Here is a 25,260-nt window from a genome sequence, read left to right as displayed (position 1 = left end):
TGGTTCAGTAGCCTTATATGTTAATATGTTTCAGAGCCCTGAAAGTTCAGAGTTCTCTTTTCTCTAAACCGCAAGATGTCTCTTTCTCTGTGGGTAGTCAAAAAGACCATATATGAGCACTCTTCCTCACAAGAAAAGAGAAGAAAGAAGGAGCTATGTCTATCATGTCTACCAAGTATCCTTTGCATGTCCTATGTGGCTTTGTGAATAAACCAGATAAAAATACAAACCGACACATGTCATCACTGTCTCTAAGCTTTCAACCATTACTAAACCAGCTCATGGGTGATGATGATGCCATTAATCAGGCTTGTGGATAAAATATATGTGTATATATATATATTAAATATATTATTTTAAAATTGTTTTATATAATATATAATGATTTTTTTCAGGAGTGAGTAGGAAGAACAGAAAGTCCAAGAAGAGAGTTCTTGGGTCTGTAATTCACATTTAAAACTTATGTCTGCAGCCCCAACTGAAGCCTGTCTTCAACCATAGATATCAATGCCATTACAGATCTTAAGAGATGCCAGGAAGAGGTCAAAATAAGGAGAGCAAAGAGTCAAGGATTGATTTTAGGAAACATCAGAATGCAAGTTATTAATGCAGAAAGAAGAGAAGACTAAGATGGAAGTGCCACCAAGGTATTAAAAATGGGAGAGAGTGGAACTCGGAATCCAGGAGAGAAGGAATAGTTACAGAGTTGCAGAGAGGCCAACTGAGGTAAAGAATGAAAACTTCCCACGAGATTTAGTAACTGGGAGTTGCAGTTACTTTAATCACTGTGCTAGTGAAGTACAGAAGTCAGATTTCAATGAGCTAATTAAATGGTAGGTGAAGCATTAGAGACAGTGAATGTTTAACACTCTATCTTTTATAGGCTTTTAGAGGAAAGGGAGATCAGATGCTGGCTAGAAGAGAATGTAAAATCAAAGGAGATTTGTTATGCTAAAAGATAAACTGAGGCATATTAAACATTTTAAGAGTTTATTTGTGCAAAAATCGATTTGGGCAGCATTCAATCTAGCAGATAGAAAGGAGCTTCAAGGAGCTGTACAAAATAGGTAGAAGGGAGTGGGAACAAGGAAGTTATACTAGTAATAGAGTGGGTTGGTTATTGCAAGGTTACGTTCCTCCACCAGGCAGTTTCCTCTGCTCTCTGATTAGTGCTGATCAGGTGATTCCTGATTGATCATTTTAAGATTCCATTTGTAGGAGGGCCAAAACTGTTACTAAAGCTTGGTTTGGTGACATGAGGCTTAGCATAAGTGACTTCGTATTGGGCCTGTTGTCATCATTTTTAACAATTGTAAGTGGGAGAGACTGCAGAATGTGTTGAGAAGAGAAGCAAATCTTGAGCAAGTTATAAGAGGCTTAGTTTGAATATACTACAAATAGGATAAGCTATAGAGCAATGTAATAGAGAAAGCAGATGTTTCCATTATTCTAACATTTAGATTTCACCTAGTGAGTTTGCTGGAAGAATATTTGCACCTACTGTGAAAGTCGTTTTTAGGAGAGTAGTTTTATGTAATGGTTTATGTAAACCAAGTCTAAACTACTAGGAATCGAAGCATGGAAGGAACTAACTAAAATTATCCCTTCATCCTCACAAATGCTGAGAAGTAAAAGTGAGAAAATGATAATGTGGCACACAGTGCATGCTCAATTAATCTTGTTCTCTTCTTTTCTGAAAATTCTGAAAAATATGTAAGAATATGAGACCTCCCAAATGTGTCACAATTAGAGAGCTCTAAGAAAACTGGTCTCAAAAAGGACACTGTAGGAACTGGGCAAAGAATTCTTAACAAAGGAAAATCAGTAATTCAAAGGTCTCTCCCTGCCCTTAATGAAGGGAGGGGCTTGAGGAAATCCATGGCACAATGGCACAGGATTCAGACACCATATCAAGAGTCTGTGAAAGGCTATACTTTTTAGTTCTCTTCGAAGAGGTTCTATAAATGCTAGACTCGTAAAGTAAAAAGAAGTGCTAGAAATATAGTAATTTCTGAGACAAACAGAGCAGACCAACTCTGTAACTCTGTCTTGATTTTTAACAATTATAGGTCGTTCCTATTTCTTATTCCTATTTCAAGGCAAATGCTACAAATATGGGCCCAATTCAGTCAACTATGAATTCCTATGATCATGTATGTTTTTTTAAAATATGCCTTTTTTTTGGTTATCTTTACTTTTTGTGCTTTCATTTTTTTCACTTTACGCTTTTTCACAGAGCTTTGAAGAATGAGCCTTTGTTGAAAAGAATCTAGATTTCAAATAATATGTCTCTATCCTCCTTCAGTTCAGTATTACTTTCTTTTCTTCAGCTGTCCTCTCCCAGTCCCTCTGGATGACTTGCATCATTTTAGTCAGTGAGTCTTGCCCTTTTCACCTTTCAGGCCATCATTAGTTATTTCAAAGATTTTACAGAAGAATGATAAAGGAAACTGTTATTTGTAGGACTTGGGGCTCTGTATTATTTTCTTGGCCTTGGCAAATACCCATTGGTAATGAAGACTTCAAAAGGCCTTCATTAGGGCCTCAGAAAGGAACAGAAGAAAGTTAATTACCTAGAGCCAAAAATCATATTTCCCCTTTGACAACCCAGGGCTGCACTTTAAAGGCAATCAAATGGAGTGCTGTTTGGCAAATAGTCAGCCTTTCTTGCAATGCTGAGTGTAATGAGATGCTCTCCTGTCTGTCATTAAAAAAGAATTGTTTGTAAATGGTTAACATTTGAGTACTGCACTGTCTTCAACCTTTATCATAATTATATTTCTGATATTGACTGAAATATTCTAAACTGAGAAATAGGAGCTTATTGCAAAGCTAATTGCTTGATAATGAATTATTGCTGCTCTTAAAAAAACTTGCACTATCTATTTATTTATTTAGCCTTCATTTTCTTTCTGGTTTTGACATTTGCAATTCAAATATACTCAGAAGAAGTCTTCTGTGAAAAGAATCATCCATCCCTGATAGTGGCTAATTTTCTTCCTTATTGGGGCTGTGAACCATTCAAAGAAAAAAAAGAAAAAAAAAAACAAAAAAAAAACCCCAAAACACTCACTAACTCTTAACCCTGTCCAAAATGCACTGGTTTGAAAGAAATCTAGATGTCATAGTGTTGTCAGTGCTCCTTGGTGAGAGGTAATGATGAGTAAAGCATTTTTGATGTTTAGAGGATGCTTTGAGACTGTGATGTCATCAGCGTTTCCCGTGCTTGATAGCAATTTATTTCATTATATTGTTATCTATATAATGCACTATTTTTATTTAGTCACTAATCATCCTGCATAAGACTAGAAAGTCCAGAAAAATAGGACACAAGAATCAGGCTCCTGACCTAATGATGACACCGATTTAGACTCTTCTGCATCTTTCAAAAGGTAAGTGTTCAAATTGCCACTTGTGCCTATTTCATGATGAGACATTACTGTGCCTATTTCTTCAGTACTATTTCAGTATTTTCATTTTCAGTATTGGATACATGAGAAGAAGTTTTTTGCTCAGAATTCTGAACAAAATAATATAGATATGTTCCTGGTTATAAAATTTAGAAGATGTTGTTTTTAAGTAGTAATTATCATAGCTAAAACTAAATATTTCAAGGGCAGATATCAAATCTATTACAGAGATATTAGCAGAACCCAAATGTTTATTTCTCCATTGTCTGTCTAATAAAACTTTTATTTAATAATAAATAAATAATAAGCTATAAACAATAACTTAGACAGTTATTTAGAGGTTACTACATGCTAGAGACAGGGCTAGCTCTGTTTATGTATTTTCCATTTAATTTTCACAATAACTCCATGAAATAGATATTTTTTTTTCCCTTTTATAAATAAAGAAACTGAGACTTGGAGAAATTATTTGCCTGGACCTATACTAGTAAATGGCAGAGCCAGAAATCTGAACTATGTTTACTTCCAAAGTTACATTCTTTCAAGTAGACAATTATCTAATTCTCTAAATATTCTATGCTATTATTTTCAACTCTTTAGAAAATAACATTATAAACACTATAGAAATACAACATTGGAGGCTCTTGATGAACTAAATACAAGAAATAAGTAAGGTACCTTCTTTGTTAACAAAATTAATTTTAACTGCATTATCTATATATAATATGTGGGTCCTGAAATTATAGAGAAAGTCTAGAGTTGGAACCCGCAAACCATTGCCCCTAGCTGATGTCTATGTTTGTATATAAAGTTTGTTGAAACTAGCCATCCCCATCATTTATACATTGTCTATGTCTGATTTCATGATAAAACTACATGGAGCTCCAGAATGTACCACTGTGGGATAAGAATTACTTTATGCTGAAGACATTTGACAGTCAAGAAATACAAGAAAGGCTTTATCTGAACTCCCCTTATCTGCCTAAAGCAAAGGCTCCCCAAAGAATTCAACTGTAATAAATACCATCCCCGGAATTTCACAGCCAGCAAAGACTATCAACAGCGATGAGAAGTCAGCATTGTGATAAGGAATCGCCTAAACATAAATTGTCACAAAACTATCATATCTCTCATCTACTCTTCTAAAGACCCATTTATCTTTTCTAAAAGGAAATCATTTTCCCATAAGTGTCTTTTCTCCACCACCTAGTTCCCTATTAAGATGGTATATAAGCTCTAAATTCTAACTCTGTTTTGGCCATGTTTTCTGTGAACTGTCTTGTAAACATACATGAGTAAAATTTGTCTTTTCTCTTGCTAATCTGTCTTTTGTCAGTTTAATTTACAGAGCCCCAAGTAAAGAACCTAAGAGGGTTGAGAATTTTTTCTTCTTCAACAAAAGCAATGTCGATTAGATGCAACAGAGACCCTGTAGCCTACAAAGCCTAGGATATTGGCTATCTAGCATTTAAGAAAAAGTTTGCTGATCCCTTGAAAGGCTGAAAGATTATTCAGAAAGCGGATATAGATTTCACTACCTTTTAGCCCACTTCACATGAATATGAAGTTTACATGAAAGAGAACAACCACATTGTCTGTTTGTAAATTATCACATAGATGATGAAGAAAATATATCAGCTTGTTTATTGCCATTTTGGCCATGTGGTCCTCAGCAATGAGAGCCTTTTTCTTGTCTTAAAGAAAGTAACTGTAACATCATTGTAAAATTTCTTTCTTGTTATATGTGCCTAATTTAAGTTCCAATTAGATATATAGAGTGTAGTGTGTATGTGATACAATAAATATCCTGGAAATAACCTGGAAAATCGTCATTATTTAATTTCTACTTTTAAATGTTTACCATTTGACTTTTTAATAATTAGCTATGTATGATTCCTCTTCTGTGAATTGTCTGTTCAAATCTTACTGATCTCATAACTATTTACAAATACTATATATATATTTGCTTTTAATGCTATATGCTTCTTTTGTAGAAAGCAAAAATATTTTTATGCTAGTAATATTTATCTGTATTTTTGTTTATGACTTTTTCAATCATTTACACTTCTAGAAATTCTTAACCCATCAACATGTAATTTTCTGTTAAAATATTTTCTTCTGATAGGCTACTGTTTAAATTTTTCCTATTATTTATTAATATATATGGACTTCGTATAGGAAATTATTAGTGTGAGTCAATGCTAAAACACATACATGTTTTGCTTCCTCCTTATGCCACCTACTACTACTACCGCCACCACCGTAATCAAATAGTTAAACAAATGCCATTAATAAAACATGGTCTTACCTTCCACTTCTAGAAGAAGATGGATTGGCTAGAGACCTCAGAATCTGACGAATAACATAGTGGTGACTGTCCTTGTTTTTTTTTTTTGTCCCTGGTATCCCAGACATGGAGCAGAATATGTTGGCAATTTAGAAACAAACTTCATCAAAGTCGAAAGAAAGGAATCATGCAGAATGTGTTTTCTCAGTACAATGGAATCAAACCAGATATTAGAGACAGAAAGATAATAGAAAAATCTCTAAACATTGAAACTAAACATACTTGTAAATAATCCTTGGTCAAAGAAGAAGACTCAAAAAATACATAGAACTAAAGCAGTATAGCCCTATAACCAATTAAGAAGTACGATTCATTTATTTTAAAATTCCTTAAACAGAATCCTTATGCCCAGATTGTTTCACTGGGGAATTCTACCAGAGTTTAAACAGGTACTAACACCAATTCTGTACAATCTTTTCCATAAAACAGAAAAGGAATCTATTCTATAAAATTAGTATTACCCTGTCACCAGAACCAGATAATGACAGTATAAAAAAGAAAAAAGAAAGAAAACTATAGACCAACATCTCTTATGGAAATCAATGCAAAAATCCTTTAAATCATTTACAAATAGAATCCAGCTATCTATAAAAAGAAATATACATCACAACTAAGTGAAGTTTCTTGTAGACATGCAATGATGGTATGATATGCTAAAATGAATCCATATAGTCCACCATATTAATAAACTAAAGAAGAAAACAATTGTGTGATCATATTAATTAATGCAAAAAATAATTAGACAAAAGTCAATACCCATTCATGATTAAAAACAAAAAAACAAACAAAAAATACCTCTCAGAAAAGTAAGCATATAGGGCAACTTCCTCAACTTGGTATTGAGCATCAACAAAACAATCAAACAAAAAAACTCACTACAGCTAACCTTAATGGTCAAAGACAGTACTTTTTCACCTAAGATCAGCGACAAGAAACAAGGCAAGGATATTCACTCTCACCACCCTTATTCAACATAATGTTAGATGTTCTAGCCAGTGTAAGAACATAAAAAAGAAAATAGAAACAATATAGATTGGAATGCAATATAACTGTACTTATATTCAGATGCCATGGTTGTCTACATAGAAAACTCAAAGGAATCAAAAATATATTCCTAGAACTAATAAGGGGGTGTTCAGTAGGGTCACAGCAAACAAGATAACATCAGCTGTACGTCTGTATACTAGAAATAAGCACATGGATGGCAAAATTAACAGCATAATTCCGTTAGCAATCATCCTGAATATTAAATTCTTTGGTGTAAATCTAACAAAAAATGTACAGGATTTGTAGGCTGATAACTTTATACAGCTAATGAAAGAAATCAAAGGAAATCTAAATAAGTGGGGAGACATATTGCGTTCATGGATTGGAAAATTCAACATGGTAAATGTGTCAATTCTCTCCAAACCGATATATATGTTTAATGCAATTCCTTTCAAAATCTCAGTGAGATTGTCTTTTTTCTTAGATATTGGCAAGATTATTCTAAAATTTATATGGAAAAACAAAGGAACTAGAGTAAAACAATTTTGAAAAAGAAGAATAAAGTAGGAGGAATTACTCTATCTAATTTCAAGATTGGATATGGTATAGCAATCAAATAAGGTGCTGGAGTAATTAGACATTCATAGGCTAAATGAATACATACATAAATAAAAGAATCTTGACCAAAGTTTCACATCATATGCAAAAAGTTAACTCAAAATGAATGATGGACTTAACTGTAAAACATAAAACAATAAAACTTAAAAAAAAAATAGGAGAAAATCTCTAGGATCTAGGGATAGACAAAGAAATCTTATACTGGACATCAAAAGCACAATCCATAATGAGGAAAATGTATAAATTAAACTCCAAATTAAAAAAAAATTGTTTTATGAAAGACCTTGCTAAAACAATGAAAAGGCAAGATATAGACTGGGAGAAAATATTTGCGAATCACACATTTAACAAAAGACTGTTATCTAGAACATGTAAAGAACTCTCATATCTCAAATAATCCAATCATAAAATGGGCAAAAGACATAAAGAGTCATTTTACCAATAAAAATATACAAATGATAAATAAGTTCATGAAAAAATGTTCAACATCATTAGTTTTTAGAGAAGAGAAATACAAATTAAAATCACAATGAGATATAACAAACACCTATCAGAATGACTAAAATTACAAAAAAAAAAGTGACAATAACAAATTTTGGCAATGATATGAAGAAACTGGATGGCTCACACATTACTGGTGGGAAACTAAAACAGTATGACCTCTCTGGAAAATAGTTTGGAAGTTTCTTAATAAACTAAACATACAACTACCATATGAGCCAACAATTGTACTCCTGGGTACTTATCCTAGAGAAATGAGAACTTATGCTCACACAAAACTTGTATGTGAATATCTATATCAGTTTTATTCATAATACCCAAACCTGAAAACAATCTAGATATCTTTCAATAGATGAATGGTTAAAAAATGTGTGGTATATCCTTGCTATAGAATTCTACTGAGCAGAAGTAAAAACAAAACAAAATGCAACAACAATAAAAACCCAAAAAACTATTGACACATACAACAACCTGGATGAATCTCCAAAGTATGCTGAGTGAAAAAAGCTAATCCCAAAGTTTACATACAGTCCCAAAAGATATGATTTTGTTCATGTAACATTTTAAAAATGGCATACCTATAGAAATCGGTAACAGATTATTGGTACCAGGTGATAAGGAGGTGGTTGTGGAGGTGGAAGAGTAGTAGTTGTGGCTATAAAAGCAACAAGAAGAATCCTTGTGATGATGAAACTCTTCTGTATCTTGATTGTATCAATATCAAGATCCTGGTTGTAATTTTGTACTGTAGTTTCACAAGTGGTGCCATTGGGAGGAACTGGCTACCTCTGTATTATTCTTACAGCTATGTGCAAATCTACCACAAAATAATATTATCTCAAAATAAAAAGTACATTAAAAAAAAAAAGGCCTTAACTAGCTGCTCTAGGAGAAGAGTTCCTGGGTGAGGCTTACCTTTAAAGCTACATAATTTATGTAAAGCTGATGAATTTCTCTAACAATTTTCTAACCCAAATTAATGATTCAGTTTAACAAATGTTTGTTGAGTGCTATTATAATCAAAACATAGTGATAGTTAATATGGTTTGGGTGTGATAATGAATGCAAAGTTGTGTGCTGGGGGTTTGTCATCTATAGAGACAGAGATGTGCATAAATAACTATTGTAAAGAAAGTAGCAAAGCAAATGTGATGGTTGAAATCTGAGGAAAATATAATAAAGTAGCATGAGATGGATAGATTATCTACATCTGTGGGGTAGCAATGTCATATAAATTAGGTATGGAGGAGAGTAGATGGTATAATCTGAGCAGGGCTTAAGAAGATCAGAAAGGTCTACTGCCATGCCATCCTGAACAAGCTCGATCCTGTCTGATCTTGGAAGCTAAGCAGGGTCGGGCCTGGTTAGTACTTGGATGGGACACCACCTAGGAAGACCAGGTGCTGTAGGCGTAAAAAATAAGGGATTGTAAGCTGAAAAGGTCCTTGCAGTCTGTGAGGTCAACCAAGGGTTGCCTTGCATAAAAAAAAAAAAAAAAAAATTAGAAGGATATTCTTAATTAATTATAGAAATATTTTTATTCGATTAACCTGGTTGGCTCACAGATGCTTCTGAGAAAATCTGGATTGTGCCGAAATTCTTGTTTGATGTTTTGTATTTACTAATTTTCATTCATAGCAGCAAGTAACATGTGCCATGATGGCAATGTTACAATTCCCTTTCTAGTTCTTGGAGAAGGAATGTTGGTAGTCTCTTCTCATGTACAACTTTCAAGGTAGATATAGTGTCCAAAAGCCATTTTAGTAGCTGTCATGCAATCAGGTGTTAACATGGTCAGTTAGGACAATGAACCAAAGTGAGAATAACAGTAGAGCCTTTATTCACTTACTGCAACAATACAAGCAAAAGTCAGGAAGAGAAGATTCCCTAGTGTTCCATTCTTCCCCCGAGAACAACACAGGGGGAGGGTCAGCGGGACGCAGCTCAGATGGGGGAATTATCTCACTGCTGAGGAGGAGACTCACACAAACGACTCCCTGGGAAGAGAGTGGGAGAAAATCTAGGAATAGAAAAATACTGAGTCAAAGTAGAAAAAATGCCTCAGCTCAGGCTTTCAGTATGGAGGCCTCCAAATGCAAGAGCTTGGGCTAGGAATGCAGGTATGTAAATGAGTGTATGAGCGTGTTTGGCCATGGAGATGGTAGGGGGCTGAGTCATTCCTCCACACCCCCATCCCTATGAGGGCTGTCAGGGAAAGCCTTGTAATTAATTGCCTGTGCTTGGGCCTGAAAGATCAAAAGTACCCATAGGATCTGGGCCTAGAGCTAGACTCCTCAGTGTTCAAGTAGCATTTTGACTTTAGAAAAATCATTTTGGGTGTACCTTTGACACTTTAAAATGGAAACTTCTAATGTGGACAACGCAATTACGGGTAATGTGCCTTATTTTAATGTTTTCGTTCTCAAGAAAATGAATTCATAGTAGGAAGCTTGTATAAAATTGGTCATAAAATATATGCTTCTGTACCACCCACAGCCTAATAATTATGGCTAGTACCAGATGCTTATTGGTAGGAACCAAGAAGTTATTTTAAAAATAAGAATCAGATGGTTCTCAAATGTGAGAATACTAATTTTTTCCTGGTATATACCAAGAAAATTAATGTATAATTGTCCAATAAGTATGTGTTGAATAAATGAATAAAACTTTTTTCCACACAGGTGATGAAATCCTTGATATTGAAAGTGAAAGGCAGGCTTATCTTCTCTTCTACCTCCTACCAACCCTGGCTTACTTTGATTAATGTTTATTTTCCTTTCTAGGACAATGCATAATAAATTTAATTCCTCTTTCATATATAGCTTTTCATATAGTTTCAGACAATTTTGATTTCCTCTGGAAGATTCTTAATTTCTTCATATGTAAGCTCTGTGTGAATTGTATTGAATTTCCTAAGCATGATAACCAGAATGTCTGGTATATGGTAGATGCTGAACAATTTGAAGGATGAATTTTAGAGACTCGCTATATTTCCAGTATAATATATTTTCAAAATTTCGAATACTATGTTTTTAAATCTCCATGCAAGTAATTTTTTTGTGTGTACATGTTTCTCTTAATGAGTGGTACACAGAATTCAAGAAATTCTTATTTTGATGAGTGTACTTCAATAGATGCAAACTAAGATAATATTAGCCCTTGGACAAACAGAGTATGTTGTTAGATGAATTACAGCTTCTTATTTACAAGTTAACTTCTGAATATCCAGCATTTGCACAAAGGGAGTGTTAAAAGGATATAAAATTATGTGATTTTGCCTTATTTCTACTCCTGGGCTCTTTGAGCCAAGTATACATTTGAGTGCCTTTGAATTTCTTGAATTTTCTGAGAATAAAAAGAAGATAAATAATTTTAATGTGGATAATATTTTGGCTGCTGATACAAATCAAACCTCAAGTGCCACAAGAAACACTTACTTTTGTCCACATCCCCTATTTGACCCATGTACTCTAGCATTTATGATTTTCCTTTTTTTAGTTTCTAACAGTTGTTGAGTATTTCAAATATAAAAGTAATTAAGCAAGTCATTTATTTTTTATTACACCTGGGGTCTGATAGAAACTGCATACATATAAATATAATGCATTTTATATATGAAAAATATATTAAATATATTTTATATATTCATACATTTTATACTTTTATTTATATTTATATATTTATATTATATATTTATATTTTACATATTTATATATTTTTAATATGTATTTTATGTATATGTGTGTGTATCTATATATATACACATATGACTGATTTAAAAGTATATATATGTCACAATGTTTTGCTCCTAAAAAGCATGGTTTAAGAGAACTTTAAAAACTTATAAAATTGGTCATAAAATATATGCTTCTGTTATGAAAGAGTGATCCTTTAGCACATTTATGCTGGACAAACATTCTACTTTTTAACTCTTGGTCTCCATGTCCAGTCCTGGGCATCTGTGGTGTCAGCCTTCAAACTGGCTTCAGATCAGGCAGGACTTCTGTGTGTCGACTAGTGGAAAATAAACCCATGGATGGGCACACATGAAGGAACATGGTGAAAGTCTAATCAATCACTGTTACTTGCATAGACCTACTTTCCAAGTACATTACAAAGACTAAGAGGAAATTAACGATAATGAAAGAAACCTAATACTATGAGGCATTTAATTTTTTTGTATTTAGTTGTTTTTTTTTTTTGCATTTAGAATACATAGATAATTAACAGAGGAGAGTATAAGAATCATAAGCAAAGATAATAAAATGGATTGTTTTGAATTCAAAGAATTTTTCTAAGACAATTGATTGTAATGAGTGAAAGCAGTTTTCTGAGTTCTGAGTTTAATGTCTAGTAAAATTAATATTTAAATTTTCTAATGTCATCTTATAAATAGCTACAATTATCTCAAATTTATAAGCAGATTGACCACATCATTTCTTCTTGAAACTGAAACATTTTAAGAGTAAATGGGTGAGCTGAGGCAATAGGCATAAATACAGATTGTTCCAGCCTACAACCACCTATGGCTATGCCCTCTGCAGTGTTCTGTAACTAAAACATAATCACTGAATTCAATCAAGTTTTAAGTCTTTGTTTGCTTTTGTGATTTCCTTACTTTTTGTTCTTGCCTTTCCTACTGCTTGGAATGTTTTTTCCTCAGGTCTTTACATACTGACTCCTTATTTAAATTTTAACTGTAATATCTCATTTTTAGAGAGCTTTTTCCTAGAGCATTTTGTCTCATGCCACTCACCCTACTGCCTACCCAAACCAATATATCGTTTTGTTGTTTTCTACTCTTTATCATCATAATCATGATCAGAAATTATCTCATTTATTTATTTACTTGCTAAGTGTCTGTCTCTCCCATTCAAATGTAAGCTCCATGAGAAAGGAATCTTCTAACTGTCTTATACATTGTCAAATCTTTAGAACTTGGAAGAATTTCTGGCTCAATAAAAATGTATTGAGTTCATGAACAATCAACTAACAAACCAGCATTACCAGCTTATATTGGTGTTTAGATCTGGAACTAGACAGAAAAAATAACTTATTTACTGTGTAGATTATTTGAAATTTTTATGTTATTATAATTTCATGGTTTTTGAAAATGTAAAGATTTGGTTCTATGTTAACTAAATTAAGAAATTTAGGTCATTTGAATAAAAAATACAGATTATGATTTAGGGTGGAACAACCAAATGGTTTCCATTTTCAATCTGTTCAGATTATAATTTAGCTTAGATTCTTAGTTCACTTTATGGCAGATGAAAATGATTGCAGAAATAACATATGAAGGATTCCAATGATGAATGCCTTCCACATGAAGGCTTTTACAATGAATGAAAACCATTCTGCCATGTTAAGTATGTATAGAAATAGCCAAGTACAATCTATACGAAGGGGGAGATTTAACTCCATGCTTGTAAACCCCAGGATGTTACTAAGTCAGTTTTATCAGTATGTAATTACAACCCTGAAACTCATCTATCAACTACTGTAGTGGGAGACAACCTGAGATTCTAACTGGCAGGTCCCTCTCCTCCTATCTTGAACACATAGAAACACAAAACAACATGATAACAATTGCGAAACTATTAACCTGTGTAGTAAAATCTCTGTAGTGAGAGCTCACTAGAAGTAAACTAATTTAAATTAATTAAATATATACTTTCTTCTTCTAAGTGATTTTAACTGAGAGAAGCAGCTCAAGGCAAAGAACAATGCTAGGGATCAAAAAAGATATACCAGGAAGATATCAATTCAACGAAAAGTGTGATATTGTTTTTGAACTTAAGCAAAATAGAATCTAAAAAAATATCATATTGCTCAAGGAATGGGAATTTTTTGCTTGAGACAGAGTAACTTTGTGAGGATAGTGTGTGGCAAGAGACTGAAGACCAGAGGTAGATGAATAAGCTGAGTGGGGAGAGTGTGGACCATAGGTAGTTGAGTAGATTGTAAGAGCAGAGACTTTATTCTTTGAGGTGGGTCCCACATATCCACACCCTAACTCACCATAGGTGTGAAATTTTGTGCCATATTTAGTTCCTCCCTTAAGTGACTAATAACCAGTCAATGTAGCTGACTGGTTAGCTAGAGGAATATAAACCCACAAGAAAACAGTAGCTTATAAATGAAGAATGCATTAATTGCAATAAAAAATAATTAAATGGATTCATGACTTAATGAGTTTATCTAATAAATATTTATTCATTTTTATCATGTTAAAGTACAGCATCAAAAAAGTGAATAGAAAATTACAGGATGGAAGAAAATTGTTGCAAAATGTATATCCGATAATGAAATCATACACGTAATAGAACATGTAAAGAACTCTTAAAACAACAAGCAAAGACAACCCATTAAAAAACGGGTAAAGGATCTAAATAGACATTTCTTCAAAGAAGGTATACAAATGAAGAAAGTTCAACATCATTGGACAACAAGAAAATGCAAATTAAAATTGTAAGATACTAATTCACAACCACTATAATGGCTATAATCAAAAAGATAGATAATAGTAAGTGTTCATAAAGATGTGGAGAAATTGGAATCATTATACTTAGTTGATGGGAATGTAAACGGTGCAGTAACTTTGGAAAAAAAGTTTGATACCTTATTTAAATGTGGAGTTTGCATATAACCCAGCAATTCTACTCCTAGGTATATGTGCAAGAAAAACAGAAACATGTGCCTACGCAAAACTTGTACATGGATATTAAAAACATTATACAAAGTAAAAGAAGCCAGTCATGAAAGACCACATATTATATGATTCCATTGACATGAAATGGCAGATTAGGCAAACCTATAGAGATAGAAAGTACATCAGTGGTTGCAAAGGGCTGAGAAAGTTGGAGGGAAATTGAGAGTGACTGCTAAGAGGCATGGAATTTTTTTGGGGGGGTGATGAAAATGTCTTAAAATTGATGTGGTGATGAATGCACAACTGCACACATACTTAAAACCATTAAATTGTACACTGTAAAAGGGTAAATTGTATGGTATGTGCATTCTATCTCAATAAAATAATTTTTTAAATGAAAAATAAAACTTTATTTAAGCAACTAAACTTAGCAGCACCAACTAATGCTTTCTCAATGGTGCACCTATGAAGCAAGACTTAAATAAGAGCATAGTCTCATCTCATGCATTTCTGATTAACTGTGATAATTCTAAGTTGCTCACTTTCAATTCAAAGAGAAATGCCCTTGTCATGAGGTGGCATCAAATTGACCCTACTTCTGGCTCCAACCGGAGAACACTAGTTGAAGGTTCTCCTCAGACCTCCCCAGCTGAGCTGGGCCTCTGACAGGGGAGGCGTGCAAGGGAATCTGGCTTCTAGCATCAACCACCCGGTGAGAGCATCTTCCAGCATGGAACAGGAGGAGAAGCGAGAACTGCTTGGTCTGAAAAGACTTAGGGAAGTTTTGTATCAAGCACCTGCCCTTACCCTGCACGGCCCCCTCCGGTGAGGACTTTGGTCACAGAGCAGGGACAGAGGCTGCCTCAGTCCTGATTGCCGCCCAGAGTCGGGCTTCTTGTGAGGAGCTTCCCTGAGCTGCAGGGGGTCAGTGTGGACACTGTGGGGGATTCCAGCTTCACTCTGTCCAAGAGAGTCTTCGTGAGGGCAGCTGGGGAGATCTTTCCATGCTCAGCCATGGACTGTAGCTCTCATGTTTGGATGCAGGAGGCCTCGACTGCATTGATGAGCAGAGAGCCTCCACTCCCTAGGAAGTGGAGGGCATGGATGGTGGTCCCTCCGGGGGAGCAGACATTGTCCTTGAGCTGGCCTAGACGCTGCTCTGAGTCCAGCACCATCTTGGCAGCCCCTAGCAAGTCGTGCCCCAAATGGGACAGCCAAGTGCCATGGCAGGCCCATCTTCACCCTGCCATCAGCCTGCGGGTCCAGGGCCATAAACACACAGGCAGGCCCACTGCTACTAATCCCTGTGGCACCATCAATCAGGTCCTCCGCCACCTCAGTGCAGAAAAGCCCATGCTGCTCATGAGCTGCTCCAGGAGCTGCCCATCCTCCACCAGGGCGTGGGTGCTTGTGGCACCCTCCTGTACCAGCACAGGTGTGTAGGTCATGCAGTGAATCACCTTGGGGGCCGGCTGGAACGCTGTCAGCTTCTTCTCTACTGAACTGATGGTGACACCGGCTGTTCAAGAGACTCCAAAGTGCCTGGGCGGGACACCGGCACCGATCCCGTCCAGGATGAAGGGGATGATGTGCAGCTTCATGGCCAGGAACAGGACGTCGCTGTTCCTCACTATCTTCTTGTTGCTCTGGGTCAGGTTCATCCTCATCTTCTTGAGCGCAGACACCACAGACAGGTCCATTTCTGGAGAGCTGGCTATCATCTTGTGAGCCGACAGGATGCCTGCGGCTGTGAAGCTCCGCGCCCGGGCCTAGGCTAGCTGCCCTGCGCCGATGAAGCCCACGCTTGTAGTCCCGGGTTCGCCATCTACGGTAGGGCTCAATAAAATAATTTTTTAAAAAAGCACTAAGAAGGATGAATAAAGCCAAATAAAAGGTTAGTGACTTGGAAAGTTAGGTTGAGGAATTCTCACAAAGGCATTAGGACCATTTAGGAATAGATAAGATGAGAATACATGGAAGATAGACTTGAAAGGGTCAAATCCAGGTATAGGAGTCTAGAATAAGAGTAAAAATTCACGAAGTCATATGTGGGCTTGAGGTGGCGGGGGAGGGGTGTGAATGTGGGTGGAAAAAGAAGGAGGTGAGAGTATGCAAAGATACTTATTTTGTGTGAGGAGACAGCTCATCAAACTATGGGGAGAATAAATGCAAATGTGAGTGATCAATAAGTTATCAATAACCATCATAAGACTGCAAATCAAATGCATAACTCAAATGTCAGTAAAAAAAAATGTTATCTCTAAAGGGAGGGAGGAAAGAAGAAAAATAGATACAAAAACTAAAGGTAATAGAAAATAAGAAATAAGCTATCAAAAATAAATCTCAATAAAGCAGTAATTACAATAAACAAATGTAGGTTAGAGTCAATAATCAAGAAGCAGAGACTCCCATATTAGATGTTAAGTATGATCCAGCAATATGTTTATCAGGAGAAACAAATTTAAAATAATAGGATGAAGAGAGGTTGAAAATGAAAAATGAACTTAAGCTTTAGCTTCCACATATTTTTTTCAAAATCTGTTATTTGACATTGGGTTTTGTGTCAGACTTTAAAAGTGCAAATAACTGACTGCTCACCTCAATATTATTCTGACAATATTATTCAGAACTTGTGCAGGGATAATGATCATGTGGTGGTGTAAGTTACTTTTGTGTATATCCAGGAAAACAATTTGAGACATACCACAAGGTGTGTCATCTAAATTTATTATTAAATCTAATTATTTACTTTGAAACTCTGAATGTAACTTGGAGTGAAAATTCTATTATGACATAAAAGTGATTTTGGAGCTGCCTTGATTTATATTTATATAAGATTTTCAAACAAGATGAAATATCTGGTTTTACATATCTAAAAGATTGCTTGAGGGAAATGCATTCTAGCTTGACAGAACTTATTAACAATAAATTGTTGTTTACATAAAAAGTAGTTTGTCTACATTTCTTGGCCTTGATAGTATCTTATTTCTTCATGATTCCAGCTGCGCAGGTATTCTTGTCATATTATTCTAGGGAAGATTCAGAATTAATTTTAATTTTTATCTATTTATTGATTGATCGATTGATCATCTATCTATATACCTACATTTTATATGCAACAATATTAAATATAGATTTTTAAATACTTAGAAATTTTATTAGAAAAACCCACAAAGTCTATGTTGTAGAATTGCACAAATTATATTACACTACCACTTTGTCTAAAGCTGGATTTGAAAATGTGATGAATTTTTACTTTGGTAAAATAACTTGTTGATAATTTTACCAACAGCTGAAAAATTCTGCCATTGGACACTCTTGCTTCTCTATAGCCTCAGAGAAGCATCTATTTCAGTATCTCAAGTATGCAGTATTGTGATTGTAAGGGCAATCTAGCCACTAATAGTGCTGAGAAATTGTTCTGACATCAAACATTTCACTTTTCAAAGCTGACCATTAAATAATTGTAATAGAGGCATTTTGGGTATAAATATTAAATTATTACATTTATTATTTGGACATTTGATTTTTGCCTCAATCTTGGTCAAATATTAATTTTCATGTTTGGCCATTCTCTATACAGTGAAATTGTGTATTCAGTATATCTCTGTAAATAAATATATGGAAAAAGATATACCAGAAAAATGTCATTAAAAAGAAAATATAGGGGAGTAATTATAAATCAAACTAATAAAAACCCTTATGCCAAATAAATGTGTATTCATTTCAAGCACATATGGTCTAGTCAAAAAGGTGACCATGTTTAAGTTTGTAGGTAAAGTCTCAAACAACGACAAAAATATTATATGATATTTTTATCTATAACATAATAAAACTGGACATAAAAAAGTGATAACATAATCTTACATAATCTTCCAAAAGATTATGTATCTGGAAATTGAAAAAAAACCCACTAATTTTGGAGTTGAAGAAAATGGGAAATTTAAAATATTTAAGTTGAATAATATTAAAAACATTATATGCTAAAAGTTATGAGACACAGCTAAAACAGTATGTAGAGAGAAATTTTTAGCTTAAGCTTCAGAAAGATTGAAAACAAAAGAGCCAAATGTTTAACCCCAGAAATAAGAAAATAGTAATCGAATAGACTAAAAGGCGAGTAGAGGGGTGGGGTGAGGGGCGGGGAGAGAGAGAGAAATGTGGAACAGATAGAGAAAATTGAAAATTCATTTTTTTAAAAAGTGTCATAGCTTAGGCAACCTTATGGGAAGACAGATGAAGAAAAAGGAAAGATGTAAATAAACAAAATGCAGAATTTTTTACAGAGAACTAACGAAATGAGGTTATAAGAAACATGCCAGACATAATAAGGTTCAAAGAAATATGACAAAAAGTATTGAGAACAGCAACGGATTTGAAAACTAGGTTAAATGAAAACATTTCTTCCAAAATGTACATCAAAGCTTGTATGAGAAGAAATGAACTCATGAATATATCAAAACTATTGAAGAAGTTAAAATGGTAAGAATATTAAGGGGCAAACCTTGTAAGAGACACCATATGCAAAGACTCCAGATCCAGACAGTTTTATGTATAACATCTAATATGTATTATCAACCAAACTTTCCAACAAAAACTCATTTCTAACTTCTACAGTTTATTCCTAGTAAAACTTTGATTCTTAAGCTGGTTAAGGACAATGGATCAAATGAGAGAATGTTTAGCGATAAGTAGCAGAAAAACAAACTTAGAATACTTTAAATAAATAGGGATTTGCTTTCCCTCCTAACAAGACATCCAGAGGTATGATTTTCTTATAGTCACTCGGCTACTTAATGATGACATGAGACAGGCCGTTTTTATCTTTCCACTCTTGTCATCATAGCAAGTTGGTTTTCTTCCTGATCCTGGACATTGCATCTTTGGAAGTGGGCTGGGCAGCTCCACATACCATAATCACCTTCGAGACCTTGAAAAGGGAGAAAGGGAAAGCTAGGCATGTTCCTCTGCTTGTTTTCATCAGGAAAACCAGAGTTCTTCCAGAACCGTCTTTTAGTTGACTTCTGCTTAGGTCCTGTCAGCCAGACTCAGATCACAGGGGCACACCTAGCTCTATGTTATTTAGAAAACAAGGATCATGACTGTTTTGATTTACTTTGATCAGCAGTTCTCCAAGTATGATCTAGGAACTCTCCCCTTTTTTAGGGGATCTGAAAGGTCAACACTATTTTCATAATACTAAGATGTTATTTGCCTCTCTCATTCTCGTTTTTTTTTTTTTTAAATATTTTTTCCACAAGTATAGTTTCCAGACTACATGATAATTATGTTAATAATCTGGTGACTGTGGAATGTATGCTCATGTGTTTTTGTGTTCTAAACATTTCTCTATAGACTTAACACACATAAATAAATGCTCTTTGGGGTCCTCAGTACTTTATACAAATGTAAAATGTCCTGAGAAAAAAGGCTGGAAAACTGCTGGCTTAGATTATTCAATACCCTTGAACTGTTAGGAAAATTGCTTCATTGAATAAATTGGAGTTTTATTAGCAAAGAAGATGTAGGGTTTGGTTTTGAATAGAAAGCTAATGAAGTCTGAGAACGTATATAAGATAACAAAATTGTAGGATCACTCTACTTAAAAACAATTCCTAAAGTGAATTATTAGAAAAATGACTACAATATTATATTAAAAATCAATATATCCTGACCAATTAGGATTTATTTCTGGAATGCATAGATGTTTCATTATCAGAAAATGTATCAATGTAACCTAACACATAAATGGTCTAAATTATTAAAATAATATAATTACTTCATATATGTAATAAAGTTCAAAATCAATTTTATAATAAAACTTATCAGAAGATTATGAACTAAAGGGACTTTTACTCAATAAAAAGTATTTACTAAAGCATTTTAAGCAAACATTATCCTAGATGCATTTTTTAAGATGGAGAACAATATAATATGCTATAGCACTGCAACTGTACAATACAGGTTTGGAGATCTTGGCTTAAATATACATAGACTGAAAAGTATTTCTTATTTTCAGATGATGTGGTTATTTACATAGGAAGCCCAACAGAATCAGCAAGTTATTAAAACTAAAAAGAGAGCTTTCGGAATAAAAAAAATGTTACAAACTTAACATTTTTCTGATCTAGTAGTAAGCAACTAGAAACTATAATGAGAACAGAAACTGGCCCATGTACACTTAGGAACATTTGGTCTCTTGTTTTTGCTGTGGCTAAAGAGAATTAATATGTCATTTAATGAACATTTATTGATAAACAAATATAACAAAGCACCATCTTTGGTGATCAGCATAAAAACTGACAAAAAGTCAATATAGCCTTTCTTCAAGGGAACTGCCTAGTAAATGAGAATGATCTGTACCAAAGAGTAACTTTGTATGTTTGCATCTAATACAATAATAAAGTACATTTTTCTTAACATTATTGCTTTTGGAACTAAGTTTTTGACTCAAGACGCACAAAACAATATTATATTTATTTGCTCCTTGAGAATATTAGTAACTTTTAAAAAATAATGTATCCAATTATCTGATATCAATTAAGCATTTATTGTATTCTTATAGCTAGTAGTAAGATTACACAGGTCCTTTAGATTAGAATAGAAAATAGAAAATATAATTCCTGACTCTGAGGCCCTTAGAAGCTGTTGAGGAAATAAAACAGGCACATGAAACAACATGACAACAATTGCAAAACAACTATTAATCTGTGTAGTAAAACCTGTGTAGTGAGAGCTCACTAGAAATAAACTCATCTCAATTAGTGAAATATATGCTTTTTCCTTCCAAGTTTATAAAATAACTCCTATCAGGCTAAATAATGCTCCACAAATTAACATGTGCTAAATAATTATGCGTAAATACTTTCTATGGTATAAATATTTTCACTGTGAACAATTTCAAGATACCAAAAGTTTAATAGAATTTCTTAATATTTACAGACCAGTATGAGCTGGCTCCCACAAACCACAGTCTATATTTTAATAGCATATACTCTTTCACTATCTCTGAGTTACTACTTCCATTACCACTCTGATTACAGGGAGAAGATGTGGGGGTGTTTTCTTTACAGACAATTCAAGTCTAAAATTTCTCATATGTTTTGCTAGGAAAAAAAAAAAAAACTACAGATGTCATCTGAAATATAAGAGTCTTTATAGCCGATGAAACCATACCTTTTACCACTGTATGTATTTAAAACAAAGTTTGTGACAAGATAGATATATTGGTTTTCTAATTGTTCATGATATGTTTTCTGTATTACATTGAGACTATTTTTCTCCATAGAGGAAGCCTTATCTGAGAGAAGATTTAACTTCTCCTCAGTATTCTCCAAATTCATTTTTTTTCAAATGTTCTTTTTATATTTGCTTTACATGCTCCTTTGGCTATTTCATAAAAACTTAGCATGCACTTGTTGTAAAATATGTTGGACTTGGTTTAACTGAGATACAGCAATGTGGATTATTTGTGATAGAGAGTTGAGCTGGATACTATTCCTTTTGACAGTTGTTCTGTTGATGCTCATGCATTAGACTTTGGGGAAACTGTTCGCTGGGGCCCTTTAGAGTAACTGTGTTAGTGTTGCAAGCACGTACTAGTGTCTCTGGCTTTGAATTTAGGGTGCCTTGAAAGCAGGGAGAAATATAGACAGTTTGACTGGAATTCTACCTGTCTGCTTCCTTTCTGTATGGAAAAATAAAGGTTGACACCCAAATTATTTGAGTTTCCAGGAAACACTGTGGGAGATACACTCCTAAATTATAAAGGTAGTTTCACATCAAATTTTTTATTAAAGTCATTACCATTTAGTCTTAATAAACCTCAATAGGACACTTAGATGAAGAGAATAAGGATATGACATGCAGTAATCTAATGTGGGCAGGGGTAGGGGAGGCTCTAGAGAGATAAAAAGGAGGAAGGAAATGTTTTGAAAATGTATTGAAAATGCATCACATCAAAGAGACTCATTTAAACTGTTCAATTTTGATAAAGAAAGAAGAAAAAATAATTCATTTCTATCAAGGGCCATGAACGAGTGTATGTAACGTGTCTTGAAACCTCAGAGAATCAGTTCCCTGGAGGAAATTTCTTTATTTGATGCATTATAGTTTAAAATAAGTGAAGGTAATGAGGTAAAGGTATGATCTTACATGTATATATTTTAAAGAATATGTAGGGATATTTGACATTCTTATACCTTTAAAAACATGAATTGATAGAAATGAAATAAGTAATGATGAGATCACACTTTCAACTTAAATTGAACGATGATTCATTTATCATATAACATATGAAAATTATTCTGTAGGTTCTATAGTGACCACAGGTATGAATAAACTGCATGCCCTTAACCACGAGGAGCTTACAATCTAGCAGAGAAAATAAAATCACACATAATTAGATTTAAAATGTGGCAAACCATGATAAGAGCATTATGATGGTACAAATAGGCTCTAAGAATCTAAAGGGGGAAAAAAAACCGTAAGTTCTGGGTGGTGAGGGTACCCAGGAAGATTTTGGTAAACCTATAGCTTTGAAGCAGAATATTGAAAGACATCCAGGAGTTATATAGGAGGTATTTGGGGAATAGGGACATTTAAAATACTTTTTCTTGTTCACTTATTAATCAAACTTTATTGATTGTCCTATTACATGCCAGAAACTGTGTTAGATGCTAGAAGGAAGAATGAATAAAGCATGGTCTCTGCCCTCGAAGAAATAATAGTGAGTGCACAGGTTGTGAAAGCAATTTATCTTTTTCTCTTTCCTCCTGTAGTATAAGTATATTGATATAATATACTGACATTTTTTTAAAATTGTGTTTAACTAGTCAGTTATGATTATAAGTGGAGAAGATAATATAGAGACAGTAGAGGTTTAAAATTAATAAATCAGGGCAGATAGCACATAAACGTGATAAAATGGGGAAGAGCCAACAGAATTCTTCAAATTTAGTACCAGCGCTGTGAGGTACCTAGCATACTTGACATCTTTTAATATTCCTCTCTTCTCTGTGACAAAATTATTTTGAGTAATAATTATGTAATATTTAATAATCATTATTTTATTGATTTGTTCTTTATTAATAAAACAATTAACTTTAAAAAGAATTACTTTCAATTTTAAAGATATTAAAATTTATTAAAATATTTTATGTGAACTAAAATTATACTTAACAAATTATATTAGTTTCCAATAACTACTGTAACAAATTACCACAGACTTAGTGACTTAAAAAACATAAATTTATCAACTTATAGTTTTGGATGTCAGAAGTACAAAATGGGTCTCATGGGGCTAAAATTAAGATGTTGGAGGGATGTATTTGTTTATTTTTTCTAGTAGTCCTTTGGGGTTTTCTATATAAAGAATCATGCTGTCTGCAAAAAGTGACAATTTTACTTCTTCATTCCCAGTTAGATGTCTTTTATTTCTTTCTCTTGACTGATTGCTCTGGCTAGGACTTTCCTTCTATACCTATTTTATTGAGTGTTTTAATCATAAATGGATGTTGTATTTTGCCAAGTGCTTTTTCCTTATCTATAGATATGCTCATATAATTTTTATCCTTTATTTTGTTAATGTAGTGTATTACACTGATTGATTTGCATATGTTGAACCATCCTTTTACCCCTGGAATACACCCCACTTGATTATGGTGTATTATTTTTTTTTAATGTATTGTTGTATTCAATTTGCTAGTATTTTGTTTAGGATTTTTGCATCTGTATTCATCAGAGATATTGGTCTGTAGTTTTATTTTTTGTGTTATCCTTGCAAGGTTTTAGTATCAGGGTATGTACCTGAAACATTTGAAAATATTTATTTGTAAAGATATATGTACTGCTGTGTTCATTGCAGCATTATTCACAGTGGCCCATACAAGGAAACAAAGGAAGTATCCTTTGATTAATGATAGGATAAAGAAAATGTGATACATATATATGATGGAATACTACAAGGCCATAAGAAAAGATGAAATACTGACATTTGTGATAACATTCATGGATCTTGAGAATATCATGCTAAGTGAAATACATTAGATGGGAAGTCAAGAATCATATGATTTCACTCATATGTGGAATATAATAATTAAAATAAGAAACAAGATAAACAAAGCCAATGCCTTATACCCACCTAACATTTCAAATTATAGAATAGCAATAGTGTCATGGGCATTTATTTAAAAAGAACCCAAAAGAAGGCAGAATCTCTTCTTTTCCAAAAGACAAAAAAGAGGGCACATTAGACTAAGTGGTTTCCCCTTAAATCTTTTGTCATGATTTAGTTAAGTAAATTATTCAAAATGTAGTACTCTCCCCACTGCCACTTTCTGTGGGAAGAACACATCAGAAAGGGTCTCATTCCCCAAAGCTGCTCCACTTACTGAACTCAGTGATTTATTCATTCATACAGCATGTATCTGAGTGCCAACTCTGTGATGGGTCCTGGGGATAAAATGGTCAGGGTGTCCTTATCCAGGCCTGGTAGAATTTGCCATCCATAGGGAAAGTCTACTTTATTCAGAGTAAGTTACACAAGGATCACCCAGGCAGGCACCATTTCCATACTGATAAGGGAACTTCAGATCCGAATCCCTAAGGCACAGCAGACTGTCACCCTGTGTCTCTGCTAATTTTATTCAATAAATATTTGTTAAGTGCAAAGAGGTACGATAGACGTGGATTTTCTCTAACTTTTGATTTGGTAATAAATACATAACAAAAGTACAACAATACAA

The 25,260-nt window shown here is 33.8% G+C and overlaps 2 pseudogenes; one reads left to right on the top strand and one right to left on the bottom strand.

The window, feature by feature from the left end:
• The first annotated feature begins 9,156 nt into the window (after window positions 1-9,156).
• LOC112478948 lies at window positions 9,157-9,275 on the top strand (annotated as a pseudogene).
• A 6,103-nt stretch (window positions 9,276-15,378) lies between these two features.
• The window catches only part of LOC102881541, a 59,707-nt pseudogene continuing 49,825 nt past the window's right edge, over window positions 15,379-25,260 (bottom strand).

The sequence above is a fragment of the Pteropus alecto genome, unplaced genomic scaffold, assembly GCF_000325575.1.
Source record: "Pteropus alecto unplaced genomic scaffold, ASM32557v1 scaffold63, whole genome shotgun sequence".
Taxonomy (NCBI): Eukaryota; Metazoa; Chordata; class Mammalia; order Chiroptera; family Pteropodidae; genus Pteropus; species Pteropus alecto.
Note: the sequence above shows the minus strand (reverse complement) of the source record. Positions and strands in the feature narration are given on the sequence as shown.